This window comes from Egretta garzetta, unplaced genomic scaffold (assembly GCF_000687185.1).
Source record: "Egretta garzetta isolate BGI_Z169 unplaced genomic scaffold, ASM68718v1 scaffold13, whole genome shotgun sequence".
In the NCBI taxonomy this organism is placed as follows: Eukaryota; Metazoa; Chordata; class Aves; order Pelecaniformes; family Ardeidae; genus Egretta; species Egretta garzetta.
The window spans coordinates 3,838,460-3,846,531 of record NW_009259239.1 but is presented as its reverse complement, the minus strand read 5'-3'; positions in this window follow the sequence as shown (position 1 = coordinate 3,846,531).

The following is an 8,072-nucleotide window of genomic DNA, read 5'->3' as shown; positions in this document are numbered from 1 at the left end:
AAAGATCAGTCTGGCATTAAATGTTAGCATATGCAGTCTGGCATACCAAGACAGCTCACTGGCATCTGAATTATTGACAACGTGAATGGTCTTTTTGGAAACATCAATTCAGATCAACATCACATATCAAGTGAACTAGCCAAAAATTATATGGACATATTACATCCAGTCAGTAGACTGTAATGTTCCTTAGTTGACAAAAAAAAAAAAAATCCCACAGGAACTTTAACATCTGCTTCTCATCTGTCCAGACGATCTGGATTTATTACCTTTGCATCCAGGTGTGCATAATTTCTTGTTACATTTTAACATCCGATACTCATATGCCATTCATTTCCAGGCACATCAGGAAGAAATGGTCTTTTGGAAGACAAACTGACTCAGGATGATGAAAAAAAAATAATAGCAATAATGATGGCAAAGTTAATACTGAAAATAAATAATTTTCAGCATTAAATGCTGAAAAGATTAAAGAGGTGAATAACAAAGAATAATTGCAAAAGCCATTTTGGACCACAGTGAAATAGGGCTGTCTGACAGTCCCATGAATCCATCTATCTCCTTGCATTTACAATTACAGTCCAGGCAGTTCAAAGGTAAAGGGGTATTCAAACAGGCACCAAAGACAATCTCATATTTGCAGTGTGCCAGTATAGCAGCTGGGACCATGAGACAGACCTTAGAAGGATGAAAAACCTAGAAAGAACACCTGCAGTAGGAGTACAGCTCTGGCTTCAAAATGATGGGGTTCAGATTTCTAATATGAAACATTTGCCTTCAGTAGAATATCCTGGCTCATGCCATCATAAAGGCTGGTAAAAATCCCTTAAAACTAAAGGGAGGGAGGTGAACAAGACGGAGAGTTAAGAAGCCATTATAAAATGCCAGTATGTGTAACTCTGCAGTTTGAGTCTGATCCATGCTGGAGTCTTCCATTTCATCCTCTGAAGAGAAAATGACAGCAGGAAACTTCTAGTGTCAACCTTCATCTACTCTTCTGCATTTAGTAATGCTTTTTGACTGAACTTCTTTCCTGCCACATTTCTTCCCACAACTCTTCTCATTTAATCTCATCTTCCTTCAGCAGCTTGAACTAATCCTACTGCTGCCTGTGAATTTTCCGAGTGTGTTACTGAGTTTGTCAGGAATCATTCAAGTTCAGAATTAGAAGGACATTGGTTATTTGCTATACAAATATTGCAAATGTGATGTACCATGAAGTAAGAATTTGTCCAGGCTGAGATTAGATGAGCGATTAGGTTTTACAGAGACAAGATGAAAACTGAAGGATTCTTTGGGGTTTTGTGACCTTAAAAATCCTGTAATGGGAGATAGGCTGAATAGTATTTTGCAGAGTCAGGTACTCGTTTCCAGAGGACAAGATTGATGTGAATTCTTGTAAAAGGGTGAATACACAGCAAGAACCCTCCTATTCCTTGCCCAGCCCCCACAAAAAGAGTTTACAGTTGTAGTCCCTATGAACTGGCTGGTTACTTCTGTCCTTTTTGCAGGCAAAGACAAAAATATCTACCTGTGCATTGGACTATGCACCAAATTTTGTCAAACAGCATGTAGAGAGGGACATTCGCTTACATCGGTATTTTTTTAGAATTTAAATTAATGATATGATCTAACCCTGGGCTAAAATAGACAGAATTATAGAATGCAGAATTTATTTTTTTTTTTAGAAAAATCATCTTGCCCATTTGTTATTAAGCTTCCTGAAAAAAAAATAAATGTTCATTTGCCTCCTAAAGGAAGTTAAGTACCTAAGAAATAAAGGATTATCTAATAATAAAAAAAAATCTTCAGATTTATCCAGATTTCAGGAAAATATTGTACATGTGGCTAAATATTGCCAGGGCATTGCATTTTCACATGAATCCAACAGAAGACCCTCAGAAAATTTTCTACGAAGGAAATGCTTCGTATGTGCAAAAAGTAATCCTCTTACATAACTTCCACCGTGGAGATCTTCACCCAGTTTGCAGGGACTAAGAGGAGCAATTACAATTATTTAGAGTAAAAGCACTGAGGAAATTAAAAGATGAACATGATGAGGTATGGGGAAAAAGCAAACTTCAGGCAGGATGACTGTGATGGAAAGTAGCAGGTGTGATAATTTTATAAGGAGAAAAATACATTTCTCATTTTAAAAAAAAATCACAAATTGCCATTAGCAGAAAGCTACATTTTCAACTTTTCACAAAACTGTACTTTTTATTGGTCCTGGAAACTTTGACTAAATCTGTGGGGTTTTTCAGCATATAGGATACAATGTCAAGGAACAACATATAAAAGTAGGCTAGCTGATTTTTTTCCTCTTATGCTAATTTTAACCTTGTCTAATCTCACTGTGATTACCTGATACAAGAGAGCAATCAACCTGCAGGGATAGATTTCATATGAACCTGTTATAACTTTAGGTGATACTATATGATTTTTTATGTATACTTATTTTTATGCAATAATAACACTAATATTATCCATATCAAGTTTAACTCTTTAATGTAATATGCATACAGCAAATAATTAACCTTAAAAAAGTCAAGGAAAATTACACCCACCTTAGAAAAGGGAAACTGCCTTTCAAGAGTTTCTGAACTCAGAGATATTGCATATATTAGTATGAATAACATTCATAATAATGATTGAGGGAAACATTTTTGTCTTTTGTTAGGCTGTTTTGATATATACATACAGTTCATAGTATTAATCGAGGTGAAGACAAAAAGAAGCAACTGGTAGAACATGGAAGAGTAGTATTAAATGTGCAGTCTTAATTTACATCTTTGGGTCCTTTAAGTTACTTTTCTAACTACTCCTTTCTACTGACCTGTTAACATAAGACCTAGAATCAGTGGACTAACTTCAAAAAAACAAGGGGGAAGCTGTGAGTTCCCATATATGCTGAGGAGAGCTCTTCAGAAGACATTTTCTTCAATAGGCATGTTTGCCATTGTGATCAGTGCCTCAGCCTCAGGCACAGCTGGGGCCATGCGCACCCCAGCACGTCCAACAGGCACCCACAAGCACACAACAGCCTCTGGGCTGCTTGGGAGATGAATATGTTTATGGAGTAAAGGGGAAACAGGTGAGAGTCAGCTCATGGCAACTCTAGATGCCACTTCACAACAACAGGAGAACTTGCGTGGGTGTTCAGAGACCTGTCACCATAAGCCATGCACCACACTTCACTTTCAGCAAACCCTCTGAGGCAAAGGGTTCCAGAGTGAAGGGTTGTGCCAGGGGACCCTTCCTAAAGTGGCAAAACCATGGCAAAACCACGAAGGCAAAAGTGCAGGGAGAGAGAGGGGACCTCAGCCCCGCCCCAGGGTGGGAAAGGGTGAGCTCCTGGTGAGCAGCAGCTCTGACTTGGCGTGGGTGGGGACAAGAGCCGTGGCAGCCTTGCACGCCCTTGCATACAAGAGCAGCCCCCAGGGAGCGCACGCAACCAGGAGCACTGCGAACAGGGCCTGGCGCTTCAGAATGGGGAGGTGAGGCAGTTCATGCGGGCAGGGCACAGCCCCCTCCTGGATCTAAAGGCTCTAACTCTGCTAGTGGTCATTGCCCACCCAGAAGAGGACCCAGCTATGGTTTCCACTCACCCAAAAGCCATCGCCAGGAGGAATGTGGCGACCCAGATGGAGCTCCCACACAAACATGCGGCTGTCCAGGTCTCTGGCTGCAGGACTTTGTCACTCATACTGGAGGGCAGCAGAGACAGCATCTCTTTCTGGTGTGACCAGGTGAATTATCTGCTCAGCCTGGTGGCAGAGCTGTCAGAGGAAGTGGAAGGGTTAAGGAGGATCAGGGAGTGTGAGGCAGACATAGATTGGTAGAGCCACACCCCACCACCCCTGAGGCAAGGCAGCAGATGGAGGCTCCACAAGAAAGAAAGGATCCCCTACCCTCTCACCACCAAGCAGAAGGAGGGGACCAAAGAGACAAGGGGGAATGCAAATAGGTCCCGTTCAGGGCGGCAGACGTATCCCCTCCTGGCTTCCCTCACCTTCCCAGTTGCCCTTACACAACAGATATGGAGCTCTGGAACTTGAGCGCCAGCCAAATGACGATGTAGGTGAAGTCCACCCATGGGGTTGCCAAGGCTGAGTCAGCCCCGTGCATTATGACTGCCTCTGTTGAGAATAAAAGGACGGTAATTGTCAGGCGATTCCCTTCTGAGGGGAACAGAGGGCCCAGTATGCCAACCAGACCTATCCCACGGGGCAATTTGCTGCATCCCTGGGGTCCAGGTTAGAGACGTTAGTAGGAAACAACCTGGTCTGGTATGGCCCCTCTGATTATCACCTGCTATTGGTTATGCAGCTTGTCAGTGATGAGGTTGCAGAGAGAAGCCCAAAAGAGATCAAAAAGAACTTCAGGGCACTGGGACGATTGGTTGAATGATCAGGAGCACATGTAGTGTTTTCCTCAATCCCATCAATGGCAGTGAACAATACAGAAAGGAGTGGGAAACCTCACCTGATTAACATGTGGCTCAGAGTCTGGTGCCGTCAGTGGAATTTTGTGGTTTTTTTATCATGGGGTCATTTACATGGCACCAGGCCTGCTGGCAAGGGATGGAATTCAGCTATCTCAAAGGGTGAAAAGGATTCTAGCTCATGAGTTGTCAGGGCTCATCAAGAGGGTTTTAAACTAGGTTCAAAGGGAGAAGGGGATATAGCCAAGCTCACTAGAGAGGAGCTTAGGTATGGCATGCCAATGGGGGTGAAATTTATGGCCCAGGTCAAGTGCATCTAAACCAATGCACACAGCATGGACAACAAACAGGAGGAGCTGGAAGCCATTGTGCAGCAGAATAGCTACGACTTAGTTGCCGTCACAGAAACATGATGGGATGACTCCCATGACTGGAGTGCTGCAATGGATGACTGTAAGCTTTTCAGAAGGAATAGGCAAGGAGAGAGAGGTGGTAGGGTGGCTCTGTATGTCAGGGAATGTTTCAATTGTATAGAGCTCAATGATCGTGATGATGAGGCCAAGTGCTTATGGGTAAGGATGAGGGGGAAGGCCAACAAGGCAGATATCCTGCTGGGCATCTGTTATACGTCATCCAACCAGGATGAAGAGGTAGACGAAGAATTCTGCAAGTGGCTGGTGGAATTCTCACAATCACGAGCCCTTGTTCTTATAGGGGACTTTCAAATTCCCAGACGTCTGCTGGAAATACACCACAGCAGAGAAGAACCAGTCTAGGAGTTTCATGGAGTGTGTGGAAGAGAACTTCCTGACACAGCTGGTAAGTGAGCCTACCAGGGGAGGTGCCTCACTTGACCTGCTTTTTACAAACAGAGAAGGACTGGTAGGAGATGTAGTGGTCAGAGGCCATCTTTGAGCTTGACCACCATGAAATTATAGAGTTCTTGATTCTTGTCAAAGTAAGGAGGGGGGTCAGCAAAACCACTACCATGGATTTCTGGAGGGCAGACTTTAGCCTCTTCAGGACACTGGTTGAGAGAGAATTTTGTGAGACAGTCCTGAAGGGTAAAGGGGTCCAGAAAGGCTGGGCATTCTTCAAGAAGGAAGTCTTAAAGGCACAACAGCAGGTTGTCCCCATGTGCCGTAAGACAAACAGGAGGGGAAGGCCAGCGTGGCTGAGCAGGGAGATTTTGCTGGGACTCAGGAAAAAACCAGAGAGTTTACCACTTTTGGAAGAAGGAGAAGGCAACTCAAGAGTACAGGGATGTCGTTAGGTCATGCAGAGAAAAAATTAGAAAGGCAAAAGCCCAGCTAGAACTCATCCTGGCCACTGTTGTAAGAAATAACAAAAAATGGTTTTACAATACATTAACAGCAAAAAGAGAGCCAAGGAGAATCTCCATCCTTTATTACATGCGGGCGGGAACATTGCCATCAAGGATGAGAGATAGGCTGAGGTACTTAATGCCTTCTTTGCCTCAGTCTTTAATAGTCAGACCAGTTATCCCCAGGGTATTCAGCCCCCTGAGTTGGAAGAAAGGGATGGAGAGCAGAATAAACCACCCATAATCCAGGAGGAAGCTGTTTACAACCTGGACACCCACAAGTCTATGGGACTGGAGGGGATCCACCTGAGAGTACTGAGGGAGCTGGCGGAGAAGTTTGCCAAGCACCTCTCCACCATTTATCAGTAGTCCTGGTTAATAGGGGAGGTCCCAGATGACTGGAGGCTTGCCAATGTGATGCCCATCTACAAGAAGGGCTGGAAGGAGGATCTGTGGAACTACAGGCCTGCCGAACTACAGACCTGTCAGCCTGACCTCAGTACCGGGGAAGGTTATGGAGAGGTTCATCTTGAATGTGCACACCAGGCAAGTGCTGGACAGCCAGGGAGTCAGGCCCAGCCAGCATGGGTTCATGAAAGGCAGGTCCTGCTTGACCAAACTGATCTGCTATGATCAGGTGACCCGCTTAGTGGATGGGGGAAAGGCTGTGGATGTTGTCTGCCTGGATTTTGGTAAAGCCTTTGACACTGTCTCCCACAGCATTCTCCTAGAGGAGCTGGTGGCTCATGGCTTAGACAGGTGTACACTCCTCTGCATAAAAAAATGGCTGCATGGCTGGGCCCAGGGTTGTGATGAGTGGAGTTAAATCCAGTTGGCAGCAGGTCATGAGCGGTGTTCCCCAGGGCTCAGTTATGGGGCCAGTTCTGTTTAACATCTTCATTAGTGATCTGGATGAGGGGATTGAGTGCACCCTCAGTAAGTTTGCAGTTGACACCAAGTTGGGCAGGAGTGCCAATCTGCTCGAGGGGAGGAGGGCTCTGCAGAGAGACCTGGACAGGCTGGATCGATGGGCCGAGGCCAACTGTATAGGATCTGGGGGTACTGGTTGACAGCTGGCTGAATATGAGCCAGCAGTGTGCCCAGGTGGCCAAGAAGGCCAATGGCATCCTGGCTTGTATCAGGAATAGTGTGGCCAGCAGGACCAGGGAAGTGATCGTGCCCCTGTACTCGGCGCTGGTGAGGCAGCACCTCAAATACTCTATTCAGTTTTGGGCCACTCAATACAGGAAAGATGTTGCATTTCTGGACCATGTCCAGAGAAGGGCAATGAAGCTGGTGAAGTGTCTGGAGCACAAGTCTGATGAGGAGCAGCTGAGGGAACTGGAGTTGTTTAGCCTGGAGAAGAGGAGGCTGAGGGGAGACCTTATCACTCTTTACAACTGCCTGAAAGGAGGTTGTAGCGAGGTAAGTGTTGGTCTCTTCTCCCAAGTAACTAATGATAAAACAAAAGGAAATGGCCTCAAATTGAACTAGGGGACATCTGGATTAGATATTAGGAAAAATTTCGTTACTGAAAGAGTGGTCAAGCATTGGAACAGGCTGCCCAGAGAGGTTGTGAAGTCACCATCCCTGGAGGTGTTCAAAAACCATGTAGGTGGCACTTTGGGATATAGTTTAGTAGGCATGGTGGTATTGGGTTGAGGGTTGGACTTGATGATCTTGGAGGTCTTTTCCAACCTTAATGATTCTATGATTCATAACTATGCTATAGAGTCCCTGTCCGTGATTAAGTTAATTCATTATCTACATCACTAACACATAATGGAAGCTTTAGATCTTTAAATTTGGGTTGAGGATCATCAAAGAGGCAGTCAAGGTTGAGATGTGTGAACATTAAATTTATGTGAGTGTAATACAGTGTCATGGTTTAACCCCAACCAGCAACTAAGCACCACACAGCCACTCACTCACTCCCCCTCAATGACATGGGGGAGAGAATCAGAAGAGTAAAAGTGAGAAAGCTCACAGGTTGAGATAAAGACAGTTTAATAGCAAAAGCAAAAGCCATGAGTGCAAGCAAAGCAAACCAAGGAATTCATTCACCACTTCCCATTGGCAGGCGGGGGTTCAGCCATGTCCAGGAAAGCAGGGCTCCATCATGCATAACGGTGACTTGGGAAGACAAATGCCATCCAAACGTCCCCCCTTCTTTCTTCTTCCCCCATCTTATATACTGAGCATGATGTGATATGGTCTGGAATACCTCTTTGGCCAGTTGGGGTCATCTGTCCTGGCTGTGTCCCCTCCCAGATTCTTGTGCCCCTAGCAGAGCATGGGAAGCTG